The sequence below is a fragment of the Desmodus rotundus genome, chromosome 13 (genome assembly GCF_022682495.2).
Source record: "Desmodus rotundus isolate HL8 chromosome 13, HLdesRot8A.1, whole genome shotgun sequence".
Taxonomy (NCBI): Eukaryota; Metazoa; Chordata; class Mammalia; order Chiroptera; family Phyllostomidae; genus Desmodus; species Desmodus rotundus.
In genome coordinates this window covers 47,927,603-47,949,547 of record NC_071399.1, presented here as the reverse complement: position 1 = coordinate 47,949,547, position 21,945 = coordinate 47,927,603, and the positions used below count along the sequence as shown (strand labels likewise).

The 21,945-nt window shown below is 39.4% G+C and overlaps 1 protein-coding gene and 1 non-coding gene across 4 annotated transcripts in view; one reads left to right on the top strand and one right to left on the bottom strand.

Annotated features, from left to right (window-relative positions):
* Nucleotides 1-21,945, top strand: part of RB1 (RB transcriptional corepressor 1) — a 312,963-nt gene that overhangs the window by 171,527 nt on the left and 119,491 nt on the right. The gene's annotated exons all lie outside the window — the stretch shown is intronic.
* LOC112314011 (U6 spliceosomal RNA) lies at nucleotides 5,284-5,388 on the bottom strand. The gene has a single exon (XR_002975750.1). It is a non-coding gene; the product is annotated as a U6 spliceosomal RNA (small nuclear RNA).

Genomic DNA, 21,945 nt, shown 5'->3' with positions numbered 1-21,945 from the left:
TATTTATATTTCTTAATCCTCTCACCTCTTCACCCATTCCTCCACACTCCCTTCCAATCTGACAACCGTCAAAATGATGTCTGTATCCATGATTCTGTGTTCTTCTAGTTTGCTCAGTTTGTTTTTTAGATTCAATTGTTGATAGATTTGTATTTTTTGCCATTTTATTTTTCATAGTTGTGATCTTTTTTTAAAAAGTACCTTTAGCAGTTAATATAATAATGGTTTGGTGATGGTGAACTCCTTTAATTTTTCTTGTCTGGGAAGTACTTTAATGCCCTTTCATTGTAAATTATAGCTTTGCTGGGTAGAGCAATCTTGGCTGTAGGTCCCTGTTTTTCATGACTTTAAATATTTCCTGCCAGTCCCTTCTAGCCTGCAAAGTTTCTTTTGAAACTTTGAGAAATCAGCTGACAGTCTTATGGGAGCTTCCCTGTAGGTAACTAACTTCTCTTGCTGCTTTTAAGATTCTCTATCTTTAAACTTTGGCATTTTAATTATGATGTGTCTTGGAGTGGGCCTCTTTGCATCCACCTTGTTTGGGACTCTCAGTGCTTCTTGGACTTGCATGTCTATTTCATTCACCAAATTGGGGAAGTTTTCTTTCATTGTTTTTTCAAATAGACTTCCCATTTCTTGTTCTTCCTCTTCTTCTGGCACCACTGTGATATGAATGTCGGACCTCTTGAAGTTGTACCAGAGACTGCTTATACTATTCTTAGTTTTTGGATTGTTTTTTCTTCTGGTTCTGATTAGTTGTTTTTTGCTTCCTTATGTTCCAAATCATTGATTTGATTCCTGGCTTCATCCACTCTACTGTTGTTTCCCTTTAAATTGTTTTTTATTTCAATTTGTGTATCCTTCATTTCTGACTAGATCTTTTTTTATGCTGTTGAGGTCCTCACTAAGTTCCTTGAGCATTCTTATAACCAATGTTTTGAACTCTGCATATAATAACTTGCTTATCTCCATTTTATTTAGCTCTTTTTCTGGAGTTTTGACCTGTTCTTTCATTTGGACCCTTTTTCTTTGTTTCCTCATTTTGGCAGCCTTCCTGTGTTTCTTTCTATATATTAGGTAGAGCTACTTTGACTCTGTTTCTTGGTAGTGTGGCTTAATTTAGTAGGTGTCCTGTAATGTCCAGTGGCACAGCCTCCCCTATCACCCAAGCTGGGTGCTGGAGGTGTACCCTTCATGTAGGCTGTCTACACCCTCCTTGTAGTTGAGGCTTGGTTGCTGTTGGCAGATCAGTGCGAGGGATTTAACCAGGCCAGTCAGCTGCAAGCATGGGCTGTCAATACTTATCACCAACCTTTGCCCTCCATGGAGGATCATCTGTGCAGGAGCAGGGTGGCAGTGCCCTACCGTGATTTGTAGCTGTCCACTGGGTGCATTGGCCCTGGGGTTCCCAGATGGTACAGGCCAAGGTCAGCTCCCATCTGTGTTTTGCCTGGGGCCACCCTGCCTAAGCTATAAAGCCATCTGAGATGGCTGCTACTTGTACTGGGCTTGGAGTTTTCCAGGAGAAACCAAGCTGTGAATCTAGGCTGGCTAATGCTAGTGCCAGTGCCTGGGGCTCACTGAGGCCAGCTCTTCCTTTTTTGATAGGATTTAGGAAGTTGTGAAGCATTAGCCAAGACTAGGTGTTCATATGGAAAAGCAGCTCAGGTGGGTCTGTAAGTTGGGTAGGGCAGAGTATCTGGTGATGTCCAAGGCAGGTACAACAGTGTTAGCCAAGTTAATGGAGTCACAGATGTGGTACCAGCTTGGGGACTCTGTCAGGGGGAGGATTTAGAAAAGGGACAATGGCCTCTGCTTGCCTTGATGCCAGACACTTCAGTTTCTCCCTGTATACTACTGGTGCCTTTCAATCTGATACCCTGGTGCTGGAGATCAGAGGGAGTGAGTCTGAGTACGTGAGTCTGCGTGCGGGTTCTTTAAGAGGAACTGCTTGGGACTCCAGAAGTTTCTCTCACCAATTCAATCCCTGCTGGTTTTTGCAGCCAGAAGTTATGGGGATGTATTTACTGGCACTAGAACCTGTGTCTGGGGGGCTTGGTGTGGGCCTGGGTCTCCTCACTCCTGCGATATCCCTCCCAATTTTTAATACATTACATCAGGGTGAGGCACCAGCCCATTCTGCATCTGCACCCCTCATACCAGGTTATCTGGATGGATGTGGTTTCTCTAATTCCATACTTGTCAGACTTCCATTCAACTCGATTTCTGATGTTTCTAAGTGATGGATGTTCTATATTTAGTTGTAATTTTGATGTGGGTGTGTGAAGAGTCACTCCATGTCTGCTCCCACTGCCATCTTGACTGGAAGTTCAGTCCACTTAAATTTAAAGTATTTATTGATAATATGTAGTTACTGCCATTTTGTGAGTTATTTTCTGATTGTTTTTGTAGTTCTTTTCTGTTCCTTTCTTATTCTCTTGTTCTCTTTGTAGCATTTGGTGGCTTTCTGTAGTGTTGTGTTTCAATTACTTTATTTCTTTTAGTATCTCTCTCGTAGATTTTGGGTTTGTAATTACCAGTTGCTTCATATAGACCAAGCTGTGTTTATAGAAGTCTATTTTGAGTTGATGGCTGTTTAAGTTCGAACATGTGCTAAAATCACTAACATTTTTACTCACCCCTATCATGTTTATGTTTTTGAAATTATTTGTACTTCTTTTCTATATGTGTTTATAATATCCCATAATTTACTAATGTAATTACACATAATCTTCCTAATTTTGCCTTTTGACCTTTGTACTAGCTTTCTTCTTGGTTGTTACACTGCCTTTATTATGTGTTTGCCTCTGTTGGTGAGAATTTTTTGTGATAATTTCTTACTCATATTTTTGATTATTTGTTTTTCTTCTTAAGGAAGTCCCTTTAACATTCTTGTAATACTGGATTGGTGGTGATGAATTCCTGCAGCTTTTTCTTGTCTGGGAAGCTCTTTGTCTATCCTATGATTCTTTTTTTATTTTTCATTTATTTTATTTTATTGTTGTTCAAGTACAATTGTCTGCCTTTTCACCTCACCCCAGCCATCCCCACATCCCTCCAGTGATTCCACCACTCCTTGGTTTTGTCCATGTATCCTTTATACTTGTTCCTGAAAACCCTTCACCCTTTCCCCCCCATTACCCTTTCCCATCTCCCCTCTGATTACTGTCCGTTTGTTCTTAGTTTCAGTCTCTGGTTATATTTTGCTTGCTCGTTTATTTTGTTGGTTAGGTTACACTTAGGGGTGAGATCATATGATATTTGTCTTTTGCTGCTTGGCTTATTTCACTTAGCATAGTGCTGTCCAGTTCCATCCATGCTGTTGTAAAGGGTAGGAGCTCCTTCTTTCTTTCTGTTGCATAGTATTCCACTGTGTAAATATACCATTGTTTTTTGATCCATTCATTTACTGATGGGCACTTAGGCTTTTTCCAACACTTGGCTATTGTAAATTGTGCTGCTATGAACATTGGGGTGCATAGGTTCTTTTAGATTGATGTTTCAGGGTTCTTAGGATATAATCCTAGAAGTGGAATTGATGGGTCAAAACACACTTACATTTTTAGTTTTCTGAGAAAATTCCATACTGTTTTCCACAGTGGCTTCACCAGTCTGCATTCCCACCAGCAGTGAACTAGGGTTTCCTTTTCTCCACATCCTCTTGAACACTTGTTTGTTGATTGGTTTATGATGGCCATTCTCACTGTTGTGAAGTGGTATCATTGTGGTTTTAATTTGCATCTCTCTGATGGCTAGTGATGCTGAGCATCTTTTCATTTGTCTCAGGACCCTTTTTATGTCCTCCTTGGAGAAGTGTCTGTTCAAGTCCTTTGCCCATTTTTTAGTTGGTTTTTTTGTCTTCCTAGAGTGTAGTCATGTGAGTTCTTTATATATTTTGGAGATGAAACCCTTGTCTGAGTTTTCATTGGCAAATATGTTTTCCCATACATTTAGTTCTCTTTTCACTTTAATTCTCTCTTCTTTAGCAGCACAGAAGCTTTTTATTTTGATGAGATCCCATTTGTTTATTATTTCCTTTATGTCCCTTGCTCTAGGGGACATATCAGTGAAAATATTGCTGCATGGAATATCTGAGATTTTCCTGTCTATGTTCTCCTGAAGGACTTTTATGATGTCATGACTTATATTTAAGTCTTTTATCCACCTTGAATTTATATTTTTGTATGGTGTAATTTGGTGATCGAGTTTCATTTTTTTCCATGTAGCTGTCCAGATCTCCCGGCACCATTTGTTGAAGAGGCTGTTTAATTCCATTTTATGCTTCTTCCCCCTTTGTCAAATATTAATTGACCATAGAGACTTGGATTTATTTCTGGGTTCCCTATTGTGTTCCATTAGTCTATGTGTCTTCGCTTATGCCAGTATCGGGCTGTTTTGAATACAGTGGCCTTGTAATACAGTTTGCTATCAGGTATTGTGATCCCTCCTACTTTGTTCTTCTTTCTCAAAATTGCTGCAGGTATTCGGGGTCGTTTATGGTTCCATATAAAGTTTTGAAGTGTTTGTTCTATGTCTGTGAAATATGCCATTTTTACTTTAATAGGAATTTCATTGAATCTGTAAATTGCTTTGGGTAGTATGGACATTCTGAGGATGTAATTCTTCCAATCCATGAACATGGCATATGTTTCCATTTGTTTGTGTCTTCCTTAATTTCTTTCTTCAGTGTTGTGTAGTTTTCTGAGTACAGGTCTTTTACCTCCTTGGTTAGGTTTATTCCTAGGTACTTTATTTTTCTTGTTGCTATATCAAATGGGATTTTCTTCCTGATTTCTGTTTCTGATATTTCACTGTTGCTATACAAAAATGCCTTTGATTTCTGAATATCAACTTTGTATTCCGCTGTTTTGCCAAATTCATTTATTAGGTCCAGCAGTTTTTTGGTGGAGTCTACAGGATTTTCTGTACACTATCATGTCATCTGCAAACAATGACAGTTTTGCTTCCTCTCTTCTACTTTGGATGCCTTTTAATTTCTTTTTCTTGTCTGATTTCTGTGTCTAGAACTTCCAATACTATGTTGAATAGAATTGGTGAAAGTGCTCATGTTCCTGATTTTAGTGGGAAAGCTTTTAGTTTTTTCCCACTGAGTATGATGTAGGTCTCTCATATATGGCCTTTATTATGTTGAGGAATGCTCCCTCTATTCCCACTTTGCTGAGTGTTTTTAACATAACTCGGTGCTGTACCTATCAAATGCTTTTTCCGTATCTATTGATATGATCATGTGATTTTTTTCTCTTTTTTTTAAACTACTTTATTAAAAATATGGAGCTTCCTGAATTTGCATGTCATCCTTGTGCAGGGGCCATGCTAATCTTCTCTGCATTGTTCTAATTTTAGTATACGTGCTCCCAAAGTGAGCACTGATCATGTGATTTTTGTCTTTGCTTTTGTTTATATGATGTATTATGTTTATTGATTTGCGAATATTGTACCATTCTTGCATCACTGGGATGAATCCCACTTGGACATGGTGTATGATGTTTTTAATGTATTTCTGGATGCAGTTTGCTAGTATTTTGTTGAGGATTTTGTCATCTATGTTCATCAGCGATGTTGGCCTGAAGTTTCCTCTCTTGTATCTTTATCTGGTTTTGGGATTAGGATGATGCTGTATTCATAAAAAGAGTTTGGGAGTCTTCCCTCTTCTTGGATTTCTTGGAATAATCTGTGAAGGATAGGGGTTAGCTCTTTTTCCAAAGCTTTGTAGAATCCTCCTGTGAAACTGTCCAGTTCAGGGCTTTTGTGTGTTGGGAGTTTTTTGATTATTGCTTCAGTTTTGTCTCCTTTTATTGGTCTGTTCAGGCTTTCTGCTGCTTCTTCATTGAGTGTTGGGAGATTATATTTTTCTAGAAATTTGTCCATTTCACATTTTCAAATTTCTTGGCATATAGTTCTTTGTAGTAATTTCTTACAATCCTTTGTATTTCTGTGGTATCAGTTATAATCTCTTCTCTTTCATTTCTGATTGTGTCTATTTGGTTCCTCTCTCCTTTTTTCTTGATGAGTCTGTTTAAAGGCTTGTTGATTTTGTTGATCATTTCAAAGAACAAGTTCCTGGATTTATTGATCCTTAGAATTGTACTTTTAGTCTCTATGTCATTTGATTCTGCTATGATCTCGGTTATTTCCTTCCTCCTACTTGCTTTGGGCTGTCTTTGTTGTTGTTCTTCGATTTATTGTAGGTGTAGGGTTAGTTTGTTTATTTGAAATGTTTCTATTTTTTTTTAGGTAGGCCTGTAGCGCTATGAACTTCCCTCTTAGGACTGCCTTTGCTCTGTCCCATACGTTTTGGGGGGTTGTGAGTTCATTTTCATTTGTTTCCAGAAACTTTCTGATTTCTTCTTTGAGCTCTTTCTTGATCCATTCATTGTTTAATACCATGCTATTCAATCTCTAGGAGTTTAAGTGTTTTGGGTTTTTTCCCTTGAGGTTGGTTTCTAGTTTCAAGCTCTTGTGGTCAGAGAAAATGCTTGATATGATTTAATTTTCTTGAATTTGTTGAGGCTTGCTTTGTGTCCTATCATGTGGCCTATCTTCAAAAATGTTCCATGTGCATTTGAAAAGTATGTGTATTTTGCTTTTTCGGATGAAAGACTCTATATATACGAGTTAAGTCCATTTGATCTAGGGCATTGTTCAGTGCTATACTATCTTTGTTGATATTTTGTTTGGAAGATCTATCCATTTTTTATATTAGGGTGTTAAAATCCCCTACTATAATTGTTTTGCTGTGAATATATTTCTTGAAGTCCTCTAAGATTTTCTTTATGTGTTTGGGTGCTCCTATGTTGGGTACATATATATTTATAATGTTTATGTGTTCTTGATGGATTCTTCCCTTGAGTTATCAAGTGGCCTTCTGGGTCTCTCTTTATGGCTCTTGTTTGAAGTGTATTTTGTCTGATATGAGTATTGCTACCTTTCATGCTGATGTAGTTCTCATTCAGTTCCTTGTAGTTTTATGTGAGTTTCTTGAGCATCTTTATAGCCACTATTTTGAATTCTATATCTGACAATTTAGTTATCTCAATTTCGTTTAGCTCTTTTAGTGGGGAGTCCTCCATTCGTTTTGATTGCATGTTCTTTTTTAGTCTCCCCATTTTAGGTGACTCTTTTTGTTTGTTTCGGTGCTTCCTGATGTTTCGCTTTGCTAGCTGTCCTTGTAGGATGAACTTCTATGGTAGGAATTCTTTAGGGGTTCTGTGGTATGGTCTCTTTGATCTCCTTGTCTGGATGCTCTATATTTGCCCTTTTTTCTGTTTGTGTGGGCACTCTTGTTGTACTTGGGTTTTTACGTTTTGGTGGTTTCTTTGTTGGTGGTTTTTCTCCTCCAGCAGGTATACCGATGTTTCTTTTTCCCACCTATTTTTGTATGTGATCAGTGGCAAGGGGTCGGCAAAATGGATTAAGACAGTGGGATAGTTGTTTATGGGATTTAAAGTACCAGCAAGTAGAGAAGAGATAGGAGATTCATTGGATAAGTATAGCATTAACTGTGGTATTTCACCCAACTAGCCACTTTTTATAAAATGTGAAAGAGAGATAAGACTCTTGTTAGAGGGGAGGATGATTGTGAGCTGAATCCAGAAAACAAAGTGCTTGTGCAAGGTTAAATGATGAGATATAGTGAGATTAAATGATAGAAAGTAGGCATAGTGTGAGAGAAAATAAAGTTAACCACAACAATAATAATGCTCAGGATTAAAGTGAAGTGGACTAAGATCATGGAGGGTTGCTGTGTAGTATGTACAATTATGTGGAACAATTATTTGCAGTGGTACTGGAACAACAATAATATGACAAGAAATATATGATTTGCATAACCAGAATAGAAAGTACACGATCAAGAGTTGTGTGTTATTGGAACATAGGTGAAGTGAAAGAAGGAAAATTAAAATACAATAAAGAGAGAATGAGGAAAACCAGTCATTCAACACATTAAATAGAGAAATAAAATGAGGAAGACTAAACATAAGGAAGAGAAATTAAAAAAATACTAATAAAATAAAAGTGGAAAAAATTATAATACACATAAACAATAAAATGCCAGCTCTATGGGATAGCAAAGTGACATGTGTCTCACTTTCTCAGTTTTGGAGGTTAGCCTTGTGCTCCCCTTTCAATGTGTCTCTGGACCCTTCATAACTCCACGTCTTATTGTCCCACTTGGGGAAAGAAAAAAAGAGAGAGAGGAACCAAAAAGAAAAAATAATGGTAGTAATAATGAGCCTCCTGCTGACTGTAATCCTGTTCAGGGAGTTCTGCTGGTCTTCCTAGATACCACAGGAAGAGGGGGCTGGGCTTTGCTTTTCTCCCTTCCTATGGTTTTGAGAGGATGGGGGCCAGGTCTGGGCAGAAATATTCACAGTTTCCCAGCCTCTGGCCCAGGTCCTCCATGAGCTGCTAGGCTCCAATCAGCCACTCAGCTGCTCATAGTGTGAGTCAATCTCAGGTGTGCTGTTTCACTCAGCCTCTCAGTCTGGGGCATATGGCTCCAGTCAGCCTCTGGGCGCACAATGTGGGACACGCATGCACTTCCACACAGCACGCAGCTGAAATCACCCTCGGGGTGAGCCAGCCACTGCTGGAGAGTTCCTTTCAAAAGCTGCCCACCATCATTAACAAACGCATGGCTTTTTACACAGCCCAACTTTCCAACCAGTCCAGAGACTATCCAAGTCAGGGTCCAACATGGCCCAACTCCTCCCTTCTCCAAGTGTTGCCTGGCACCTCAATTTCTCTGGTGATGGTGTCCACAGTCCCAGTGGATGTATACCACCTCTGTGTTTCTCCCACTTGATCTCTGTTCCCCCCAGTGACTTCCAGCATCTGGGTCCCTCCTGGTGCTGGGCTGCCCTCCCTTATCTGGTAGGGGAGGGAGCTGGTGATCTAACTCTCCTCCAAGTATGCTGCGGCAGGTGCTGGGTGGGGGCCATAGCGGCCTACGTCCCTGCACAGATCCCAGGGACCTTAGTATCCCAACGCAATCTCCTCACTGTCTCTTTTTCAATATTCTCCACAATTTTTGGCTTCCAAACTTCATATAAGCTGGGATTCCATTGGCTGTTCACTCTGTTCCTCAGAAGATCAGCTAGGTGTTCCAGTTGGGCACAGGGAGAACTGGGCTTTGCTACCACCTTCCTCTCTACCATCTTCCATCTCTAACCTATGATTCTATGTTATTGCTGGAGAGAGTAATCTTGGTTATAGTTCCATGCTTTTAATCACTTTGAATATTTCTTGCCAGTCTCTTCTGGCCTGCAAATTTGTAGTTGGGAAATTAGCCAACAGTCTTAAGGACGCTTCCTTATAAGTAAATAACAGCTTTTCTCTTGCCGCTTTTAAGATTCTGTCTTTGTCATGGCATTTTAATTATTATTTGTCTTGGTGTGGGTACGTTCGGGTTCATCTTGTGTGGGATCTTTGTGCTTAATGGACTTGTATGTCTATTTCCTCCACCAGGTTAGGGAAGTTTTCAGTTATTATTTTTTCAAGTAAGTTTTCAATCACTTGCTCTCTCTCTTCTTCTATTACTCCTATAATGTGAATGTTGTGCTTGATATTGTCCCAGAGGTCCCTTATACCAAGGGTCCAAAACCCCTGGGCTGCAGACTGGTACTCATCCATTGTCTGTTAGGAACCTGGCTGCACAGCAGGAGATGAGCAGCAGGCAAGCAAGGGAGGCTTCATTCGATATTATGTTGGAAGGATTGCCTTCCACTAAACCAGTCCCTGTTGTCAAAAAGGGTGAGGATTGCTGCCTTATCCCCATTTTTAAAAATTCGTTTTTCTTTTTACTGTTTTGATTGGGTGTTTCCTGTTACCTTGTCTTTTAAATCAGTGATTCAATCTGCTTCATCTAATCTGATGTTGAGTCTACCTAATGTATTTTTTTAATTTCAGTTATTGTATTCATTTCTGACTTTTTTTATGGTTTCTATGTCCCTTTTTATGTTTCCTATTTTGTTTTATAAGAATATCTACTCATTCCTTAAGTTCATTGAGCTGCCTTATAAGCAGTATTTTTAACTCTGCATATGATAGATTTTTGGGGGGAGTGGTTTTGAGTTTTGTTCTGTTTTTTCATTTGGGACATGTTTCTTTGTCTCTTCATTTTGGCTGCCTCCCTGTGTTTGTTTCTATTTAATAGGTAGATCTACTACATGGAGATGTCTCAGCAGAGTGGCCTTATATAGGAATTGTCCTGTGAGGCCCAGTGGTGTAATGTCCCTGTTCTGCAGTGTGGGCCCAGGCCTGCTGCTTCTGTGGATTAGCCTCTGAAAGAAGTTTGGGCTGATATATGAATTGGGTGTGGTGGGGTCTCAGGGAATCAATAGGGTGGAATGAGAATAGTGTTAGCCATATTGATGGAGACTCAGATTTGTTGGTGTCCACCTTCTCTTGCAGGCTGTGTGGAGGGAGGCTCAGTAAAGGAACAATGGCACCTGACAGCACTTTAGTTTTAGAGAAATGCCAGTCCTTGCCATGAATCTAGATAATACTGTTTCTCCCTGTATGTCCCTGATGTTTTTTGAGCTACTGTCTGTCCCTCCTCTGGAGCTTAGGGCAAGTGTTTGTGAGTGAGTGAGTATTTGCTAGAGCCCTTTAAGAGGATCTTTGGGTCTACAGCAGCCCTTTATCTGGCTGAATTTGTCACTGGACTGAGTTCCTGCTGATTTTCACAGTCAGCTGTTGTGGGGACTCTTCTTCCCAGCACTGGTGCTCTGGGCTGGGGTTGCTGGTGTGACACTTGGACACCTCACTTCTCAGTGTGGACCTCCATAGCTGAAATATCCCTCCTGATTCTTAACCTCCGTATTTGGGTATATCCTTGGTTAAAGGAATTCTGTTCAGCTAGCCTTCAGGTGGTTCTCTAGGGTGGTTTTTTCTATAATTTAGTTGTAATTTTGATGTTTTAATGAGATTTTTGACCCTTCTAGGAAGGTTATTACTTGAAGGTAGCTTAAGCTGCCTCCAGCTAGACTCTTAACCTGGTGTTGATCAGAGAGATTCTAAGGGTCAGTTCCATGTGGCTTCTTTATAGCCTTAGTTATGGGAGTTCTATTCAGTTATTCTTCAGGTATTTCACAGTAGTGGTTGTTCTATAATTTAGTTGAATTTTGATGTCACATCTTTGTATTTTTAATGATTTCATGGGGAAAGGGTTCAACAACTTTGCTTTGGCAATCTTGAGAAATAATAAATCCAGAACAAAGTAAGTTTAAGAAGTAATGAACACATCTCTGTTTCATTTTACCTCAGAGATGTTAACAGGCAATATATGAATATAAAATGCAAACAATTTATTGAAAAATCTAGTGAAATCTTGTTCTTTGGAAATTTGGAATATTAGAGGTGATTGAGAATAAGCTTATACCTAAGTTTTAGATTAAATGACTTCTAGATGTTCAGTCTTCTTAAATCTGTTAAGAATTTGTTATGCCAACAGAAGATGATGAGGTGAGATTAGGATAATTTATTTTCAGCAATTTGAATATTTATCAGATTTTTTCAATAAAATCTTTATAAACCCCAATGTACCAGGTACTTTTATTCTCTTAATGGTCTCTCTTTCCTGGGCTTTTGTGGACTCTTCCTGTTGACCTCCCCACATCTCTAGCTACCTTAAACACTTTCTCTCACTGTAGCCAAAGATATCTTTTTTAATGCAGATCTCATTATGCTAATTTCTCAGATTAAAAGCCTTTTTCATCTGGTAATGAGAGAGGAGAATCCTACCATATTACTCCCTGCAAAAAAGACAGCTATAAAACCTGTGCATAATACAAGAAGCTACTCCCTGAAATCACTGGACAGGAACTGTAGACAGACTACTTAAGAAGAGAAGGGGAACTATCTTCTTAAGGAGGAAGCTTTCACCTGGGGTTAGTGGAGTAGGCAAAAAATTATAGTAAGATGTGGTGGGACGTGCCTTGGGAAAACTTGAGGGCTTTCTGACCAGGGAAACTAGAAAACTGAAGCTGGGGAAGCCTTGGCCACTGAAGAGTGGAAAAATCCTGCAAAAGAAGGAGAGCCAGAGAAAGAGTGCTCATATTCTGTCTTCCCACATCTCTGACTGAAACCTGAAACATTTTGGGTGTAATAAACTCAAAGCCCATTAATAAAAGACAAAAGATCAGAACTGAGACAGGAGCTCCTGCCCAGTAAATACAGTTCAAGTTCAATGAAAGTAATTGCCTGCTTTAAAACAAAACAATGCGACTCTGGTGGCGAGCAGAAACCAGAGAGTGGCAAACTGGTGGCAGTGACAGAGAGTTTGAGTGTGGAAAGAGACTCCAAGTCTCAGAGGCAGCACCGAATCCGACCCTTTGAGGGCTGTGTTTCATTTTGTGCGGCCAAGGAAGATGGCGGCAACATAGGTGGGAGCGGAATCCACTTCCCCTCAGCGCCAGGGAAATACCTAGCTGATCTGAGGAGCAGAGCGAACAGCCAACAGTATTCCAGCATATACGAAGATCAGAGACCAAAGATAGAGGACATTGAAAGATCTGACGGTAAGAAGAGTACTCAAGGACAATAAGGTCCCCGGGACCCGGGAACATGCGGTACAAGGGCGGCAGAAGCGCCACCCCTGGTGCAGGGGCTGCTGCAGGAGTCTTGGGAGAGGGCCAGGCTGAGCTGTGAGCAGCCAGGTGCTTGATTGGACCAGGGGAGCTTGAAAAGGAGGAATTTCTCCTTCATTATTTGTTCAAATAAGTTTTCAATTTTTTGTTCTTCCTCTTCTCCTTCTGGCACCCCTATAATTCGGATCTGGGAACGTTTCAAGGCGTCCGGGAGGTTCCTAAGCCTCTCTTCATTTTTCCAAGTTCTTGTTTCTTCATTCTTTTCTGTTTGGATGTTTGTTTCTTCCTTCTGGTCCACACCATTGATTTGAGTCCCAGTTTCCTTCTCATCACTATTAGTTCCCTGTACATTTTCCTTTGTTTCTCTTAGCATAGGCTTCATTTTTTCATCTGTTTTTCGAATAGATTCAACCAAGTCTGTGAGCGTAATAGCATAATCAATAAATATATTTTAAAAAATTTTTAAAAAAAAGGAGGAATTTCTCAAAAAGAAAAAGAAAATAGAGACACTCAGGGGCTAGTTAGAGAACTCTAGGTAGTAACCGAGGCCACTGGCGCCCCTCCCCCCTCTGCCCCTGGACTGCCAGCAGGGGGATAAACAGCACCAGAGTGACGGCGCTCACCTGAGGTCCTGTTGCGTGAGGGCTTGGGCGCGCGCAGATTATCGAACCGTGCCCATACATGAAACCCCGGAGGGGCACCCACACCTGAAACCTCCGAGATCATTTGGAGCTGAGGCTAGCTGTTCCACCCACAGGCCCAAAACCTCGGAACCCAGTGCCCCGTGATTCAGTCCCAGGGCGGCCCCGCCCGCCCTAGAGACTCAAGCCCAGGGCGGCTGAGTCAGGCCCCCAAGCATAGAGCCTCAGGCTCGGCAGGTTGCGCGCTCACCAAGCCCAGGGCCGGCTGGGTGCGCATTTTCCAAACACAAAGCTGCTGGCGAGTGTCCTAACCCCAAGGCAGCTGAACCTGCCACCTGTGCGCCAGCGTCCCAAGCCCGGGCAGCTCGATTGGTCGGCCGGCAGGGCTCTCAGGGCACAAAACAGTCACAAACCCAAAGCGGCTGGATTCCCGTGCTGCGTGCGCATGCTTACCAAGCCAAAGCGGCTGGAGCCGCCACTTGCGTGTCCCAAGAACAAAGCTGCTGGAGTGGCTGATCAACTGCCTGATTGACTGCCAGGGACCACACCTACAAAACAGCGAAGAGTGTGACCCAGGAAGGGAGAAAAGTGAAACCAATCCTTCCAACCACACCCTCCCGTTGCACAGACAGGACACCAGCAGAAATAACCTGACTGGTTTAAGGCCAACAGAAGATTTTTTTTTCTTTTCTTTTTTTTTTTTTCCCTTTCCCCCTGAATTCCTTCTTCCTCTCTCCTTTTTTTCTTTTTTTTCATTCCTTCTTCCTCCCATCTTTTACCATTTTTATGTCTTCTTCCTGCCTTCTTTTATCTATTTCTATGTTTTAATTTTTGTTAAAATTCCTTCTTATCTTGCCTCCGATCTTTCTTTATTCCTTCTTCCCTCCTTCCTTCCTTCCTTTCCTCCTTTCCTATTTCCTTTTTCCCTCCTTCCCATCTTTGTTTTGGGTTTTTTTTGTGTGTGTGTGTGTGTGTTTTTTTTTTTTTCTTTTCTTTCTCCCCCACTTTCTCTTTTTCCCACAGGTGAGACAACAAAACCTGGAGTGCTGAAAAGACTAGAGTTAGACCGTGTTAAACACATAAACGTCAGCTCAAGACCAGTGAGCACAGGAGAGTAAGGAGACAGCACCACCGAATCCCATTGGCATTCTACCATAGAAGTTCATATCATAAACCCAGGGAGTCAGAACAAAGCAATTTAAGAAGCAGAGGCCAACAAGAAGAGCCTCACAAACAATGGGAAGACAAAGAAACAATCCCCAAATGAAAGGAAAGGAGGAAGTCTCAGAAAGAATACTAACCGAAAAAGAGGCAAGTCAACTATCAGATACTGAGTTCAAAGCAATGGTCATCAGGAAGCTCACTGAGCTCTCTGAGCTCAAAGAGAACTACCAGAAACTACAAGGAAACTACAATGAACTCACTGCAAACTATATCAACATGAAAAAGGAAATAGAAACTATCAACAAGGGACAAGAGGAAATGAAGAATACAATTTCTGAACTGAAGAACACAGTAGAAGGAATCAAAAGCAGACTTGATGAAGCAGAGGATCGGATCAGTGAGCTGGAGGACAAAGTAGAAAAAAACACCCAGAAAGAGCAAGAAAAGGAAAAGAGGCTCAGAAAGAATGAAGAGGCAATAAGGGAAATGCAGGACAACATGAAACGTAACAATATCCGTATAATAGGAATACCAGAAGGAGAAGAAGAAGAGCAAGGGATAGAAAACCTGTTTGAAAAAGTAATGATGGAAAATTTCCCTAATCTGAGGAGAGAAAAAGTCACCAAAATCCAGGAATCACAAAGAGCCCCAAACAAGAGGAACCCAAAGAGACCCACTGCAAGACACATCATAATTAAAATGGCAAATTTCCAAGACAAAGAGAGGATCTTAAAGGCAGCAAGGGAGAAAAAGGAAGTAACATACAAGGGAGCCCCAATAAGGTTAGCAACTGACTTCTCAATGGAAACGCTCCAAGCCAGAAGAGAATGGCAAAAAATATTCCAAGTACTGAGAACCAGAGGCCTGCAACCAAGACTACTTTACCCAGCAAGGCTCTCAATCAAGATAGAAGACCAAATAAAGAGTTTCCCAGACAAAAGAAGTCTAAAAGAATACAGCTCCACCAAACCAGCTCTGCAAGAGATGCTAAAGGGACTGCTTTAAGGAAAGGAAGGAAAAGAGAAAGACAGAGGAACACAGGTAGGAAATAATGGCAATGAATAACTACCTCTCGATAATAACCTTAAACGTAAAAGGATTAAATGCTCCAATCAAAAGACATAGAACAGCTGAATGGATAAGAAAACATGACCCACACATATGCTGCCTACAAGAGACCCATCTCAGGACAAAAGACTTACACAGACTGAAAGTGAAGGGCTGGAAACAAATTTTCCAAGCAAACGGACAGGAAAAAAAAGCAGGGGTAGCAATACTCATATCAGACAAAATAGACTAACCAAGAAGGGCCATAAAGAGAGACCCAGAAGGTCCCTTCATAATACTCAAAGGAAGAATACACCAAGAAGACATAAACATTATAAATATATATGCACCTAACATAGGAGCACCCAAATACATAAAGAAAATCTTGGAGGATTTCAAGAAAGATATTGACAGCAACACAATTATAGTAGGGGATTTTAACACCCCACTATCAAAAATGGACAGGTCTTCCAAACAAAAGATCAACAAAGATATTGTGTCACTTAACAATACCCTAGAGGAAATGGACTTAACTGATATATACAGAGCTTTTCATCCCAAAGAAGCAACATACACATTCTTTTCAAGTGTCCATGGAACTTTTTCAAAGATAGACCACATGATAGGACACAAAGCAAGCCTCAACAAATTCAAGAAAATGGAAATCATATCAAGCATTTTCTCTGACCACAAGGGTCTGAAACTAGAAACCAACCCCAAGAGTAAAACCCAAAACACTCAAAAACATGGAGACTGAATAGCATGCTATTAAACAATGAATGGGTCAAGAACGAGATTAGGGAAGAAATCAAAAACTTCCTGGAAAGAAATGAAAAAGAACTCACAACAACCCAAAACCTATGGGACACAGCAAAGGCAGTCCTGAGAGGGAAGTTCATAGCAATACAGGCCTACCTTAAGAAGTTAGAAACAGTTCAAACAAACAACCTAACCCTATGCCTACAAGAACTGGAGGAAGAACAACAAAGACAGCCCAGAGCAAGCAGAAGGTAGGAAATAACCAAGATCAGAGCAGAACTAAATGACAGAGACTAAAAGCACAATTGTAAGGATCAATGAATCCAGAAGCTGGTTCTTTGAAAAGATAAACAAAATCGACAAGTCTTTAAGTAGGCTTATCAAGAAGAAAAGAGAGAGGATCCAAATAAACAGAATTAGAAATGAAAGTGGAGAGATTACAACTGATACCACAGAAATACAAAGGATCGTAAGAAATTACTATGAAGACTTGTATGGTAAGAAATTTGAAAACCTAGATGAAATGGACACATTTCTAGAAAAATATAATCTTCCAAAACTGACTGAAGAAGAAGCAGAAAACCTGAACAGACCAATATCAGCAAAGGAAATTGAAGCAGTCATCAAAAAACTCGCATCACACAAAAGCCCTGGACCACATGGTTTCACAGGAGATTTCTACAAAGCATTTAAGGAAGAACTAACCCCTATCCTTCACAGACTACTCGAAAAAATCCAAACTGATGGAAGACTCCCAAACTCTTTTTATGAAGCCAACATCATCCCAATCCCAAAACCAGATAAAGACACAACGAAGAAAGAAAACTTCAGGCCAATATCGCTGATGAACATAGACGCTAAAATTTTCAACAAAATATTAGCAAACCACATCCAGCAATATATTAAAAAGATCATCCACCATGACCAAGTGGGATTCATCCCAGGGATGCAAGGATGGTACAATATTCGCAAATCAATAAACATAATACATCACATCAACAACAGCAAAGACAAAAATCACATGATCATATCAATAGATGCGGAAAAAGCATTTGATAAGATACAGCACCCATTTCTGATAAAAACACTCAGCAAAGTTGGAATAAAGGGAGCAGTCCTCAACATAATTAAGGCCATATATGAGAGACCTACAGCCAACATCACACTCAATGGACAAAAACTTAGAGCTTTCCCACTAAGATCAGGAACTAGACAAGGATGCCCTCTCTCACCACTCCTATTCAACATAGTATTGGAAGTCCTAGCCACAGCAATCAGACAAGAAAAAGCAATAAAAGGCATCCAAATTGGAAAGGAGGAAATGAAACTGTCACTGTTTGCAGATGACATGATAGTGTACATGGAAAACCCTATAGACTCCACTCAAAAACTACTCGACCTAATAAATGAATTTGGCAAAATGGCTGGATACAGAGTCAATACTCAGAAAACAAAGGCATTCCTGTACACCAACAACGAAACTGCAGAAACAGAAATCAGGAAAAAAATCCCATTCAATATAGCAACAAGAAAAATAAAGTACCTAGGAATAAACCTAACCAAGGAGGTAAAAGACCTGTACTGAGAAAACTACACAACACTGAAGAAAGAAATTAAGGAAGATACAAACAAATGGAAGCATGTACCATGTTCATGGATTGGAAGAATTAACATCATCAAAATGGCCATACTACCCAAAGCAATTTATAGATTCAATGCAATCCCTATTAAACTACCCATGACATATTTCACAGATATAGAACAAGCATTGCAGAAATTCATATGGAACCATAAACGACCTCGAATAGCAGCAGCAATTTTGAGAAAGAAGAACGAAGCAGGAGGGATCACAATACCTGATATCAAACTGTATTACAAGGCCACTGTAATCAAAACAGCCTGGTACTGGCAGAAAAACAGGCACATAGACCAATGGAACAGAATAGAGAGCCCAGAAATAAACTCAAACCTATACGATCAATTAATATTTGACAAAGGAGGCAGGAGCATAAAATGGAGCAAAAACAGTCTCTTCAACAGATGGTGTTGGGAGATCTGGACAGCTACGTGCAAAAAAATGAAACTCGATCACCAACTTACGCCATACACAAAAATAAACTCAAGATGGATAAAAGACTTAAATATAAGCCGTAACACCATAAAAGTCCTTGAGGAAAATATTGGCAGGAAAATCTCAGACATTCCACGCAGCAACATCCTCACAGACACATCCCCTAAAGCAAGGGACATAAAGGAAAGAATAAACAAATGGGACCTCATCAAAATAAAAAGCTTCTGCAGGGCTAAAGAAAACAGCACCAAATTACAAAGAGAACCAACAGTATGGGAAAACATATTTGCCAATGATACCTCAGACAAGGGCATGATCTCCAAAATATATAAAGAACTCACACAACTCCACTCCAGGAAGACAAACAACCCAATTAAAAAATGGGCAAAGGACTTGAACAGACACTTCTCCAAGGAAGACATACAGAGGGCCCAGAGACATAGGAAAAGATGCTCAGCATCACTAGCCATCAGAGAGATGCTAATTAAACCACAATGAGGTATCATCTCACACCAGTCGGAATGTCCAACATAAACAAATCCACAAACAAATGTTGGAGAGGATGTGGAGAAAAGGGAACCCTCGTGCACTGTTGGTGGGAATGCAGACTGGTGAGGCCACTGTGGAAAACAGTATGGAATTTCCTCAGAAAACTAAAAATGGAACTGCCCTTTGACCCAGTAATTCCGCTGCTGGGATTATACCCTAAGAACACTGAAACACCAATCCAAAAGAATCTGTGCACCCCAATGTTCATAGCAGCACAATTTACAATAGCCAAGTACTGGAAGCAACCGAAGTGTCCATCAGCAAACGAGTGGATCCAAAAACTATGGTATATTTACACAATGGAATTCTACGCAGCAGAGAGAAAGAAGGAGCTTATACCCTTTGCAACAGCATGGATGAAACTGGAGAGCATTATGCTAAGTGGAATAAGCCAGGAAGTGAGGGACAAATACCATATGATCTCACCTTTAACTGGAACATAAGCAATAGAAGGAAAAAGCAAACAAAATATAACCAGAGACATTGAAGTTAAGAACAATCTAACAATAGCTAGGGCGGGGGTGGGGGGGTGGGGGCGGGGACAGTGGGTAGAGGGTATTACAGGAACTACTATAAGGGACACATGGACAAAACCAAGGGGGAGGGTGGAGAGGGGGGAGGGAGGTGGGTTCAGCTGGGGTGGGGTGGAGGGATGGGGAGAAAAGGCATACAACTGTAATTGAATAACAATAAAAAAAATAAAATTAAATTAAAAAAACAAAAAAAATACAAAACAAAACAATGCTCATATGTTACCAGTTCAGAGTGTGGTCTGTGATTTCCTGGTAGTCCCTGAAATCATTTTAGGGAAATCTGAAAAGTAAAAACTATTGTCATATTACTACTAAGATGTTACTTATTTTTAGCTCTGTTGACATTTATACTGATGTTATAAAACTTGGCACCTTTGCAGGTATCAAAACCGTAGTCTCAGAGTGGTAGTAGTCACTTTTTTCTTCACCACCCAAATTCCCAGTTGAGAAACGAAACATTTTCATTGATGAATCAGTAAAAAGTGTTAATTTTATTAAATCTCCTTTCTGAAGTGCTTTTTGCTGAAGATGACTCCCAATAAATGTTGCCAATAATAAATTTTGAGTTTTCAAGTCAAAATTAGAATTTTATTAGGCTTGTATTCACTGTAAACCTGACAGCTTCCCAGACTTCAAAATCTTTTCTGGAGAAATTAATAATATTAATAAATGTGATTTTTGATATTGTATAAAGAAATTTATCAACATTTGTAGGATTTCCATAATTCAATGAATCAATATTCCCAGATGACCAATGCATTGTGTTACAAAATCATGCATGGGTAATAAATTTATTTAGCCCTGTCTCAGTTCTCAGTTGGTTAGGGCACATTTAAGAAGCAACCAATAAATGCATAAACAAGTGGAACAGCAAATCAGTGTTTCTGTTTCTTTCTCTTTCTTTCTTCCTGCTCCTGCCCTCCCTCCCTTTCCTTCTCCCTCTTCCTTCCTCTTTCTTTCTAAAATTAACAACAACATTTTTTAAAAATTTATTTAAAATTCAAGATAGTTCTCAGAATATGAAAAATTTATTTCTGTTCTTTGATATTATTTCCAATTCTTCATTGCTAACCTTTGAGAAATAACCATTTGTCAAGTTTTTGGGTAGTGTCTGAAATGTGTATTAAAATACTCCTCCTTTTTCCAACTGCATATTGTGAGGCCAGATTTCCTTACACTTCGACCAAACAACATATTGCAACAAAGTAAATGTAGAAGCAGATTAGAATTCAGGTCCCTTCTATTAAGCCAGATATTAAAGAGATTTATTTGCAAGATTGTAAAACAGTGCCACTGTTCTCCCAAATCTTTTTATTTTGAAAAATGTGGTTACTTTCATAAAATCTTATTTATATTAATATAATTATTTTGGTTGTTTAAAATAAATTACATTCTTAAAAGAGTGTAATTTTAATTAAGATTTACATTTCAATTAAATTACATTTAATTAAATTAAGATTTAATTACTACATTAATTAAATTAAGGTTTAATTACTAATACAATAAATATAGATACAGTTCACATGATTAAAAACTTTGGGGTCCTCAATAATATTTAAAATGTAAAAGGATTATCAGTCCAAAATGTTTTAGAGTACCTGCCTTATATTTTCTTTTCAATTCAGACTTGTATGTTTACTATCACAAACCTTGTTTGGAGTTATTGTTCATTTACTTGGCCCCACTTGAAATGCTTTCCCCTGCCTTCTTGTTTACCAGATTTTCAGATCTACTTCTACTTTGTCCTTCATGACCACCTTAATGTATAATCATTCTTCCCTCCTTACAGTCTTAAGTGTTTACTTATCCTACTTACTAGTCACTTATATAAACTTTATATCTTATCTGTGTTTCCCATGTTAAATGAATTGATTTTTGTAAAGCACTTAGAATAGTATCTGGGATTATATTATAAGATGTGGCAATTAATAAACAAAGTGGGAGTGAAGGACAGAGAGAAGTCAACTGATGAAGATATCTAGGTAGTGTCATTAATTAAAATACCCAAGATTGAATGAGATTTGCTTGGAAAGATGAATTCTATTTGATTATGTTGAGTTTGAAATATAGGTCATTCAAGTAGAGGAATGAAGTGTAGTTGCATATGTGTGTTTGGAGCTTAGCAAAGAAATATAGGCTAGGATTATGAACCTGAGAGCTGCCAGGACATATACAATAACCAAAATCGCCATCCTTTTTTGACAGGTTATCTTGTGCTAGGCATTGTGATGTGTGCTTCTTACAATATGATTTAATTTTCATAATCCTTTTGGCAGTATTATTTTAGATGAGGAAATTTATGCTTAGAGAAGCTTAATAACTTGCCTTAAACCACACAAACTGAATGTCAGTGCTACAGTTTGAACCCAGGTCTCTCTAGCTCCAAAGCTATTACTAATCCTTATGTTTTATCAAGTGACCAAAGTTTAGAGAATTGATAAGGTCACCTAAGGGTAGTATGCACGGAGAAGATAGCTAAAGATAGAAGCCAGAGGAGCTCCAAAATTTAAGGGATAGATAGAAAAGAGAAGCCTCCAAAAGAGATTGAACTAGAACAGCCAGAGAGAGAG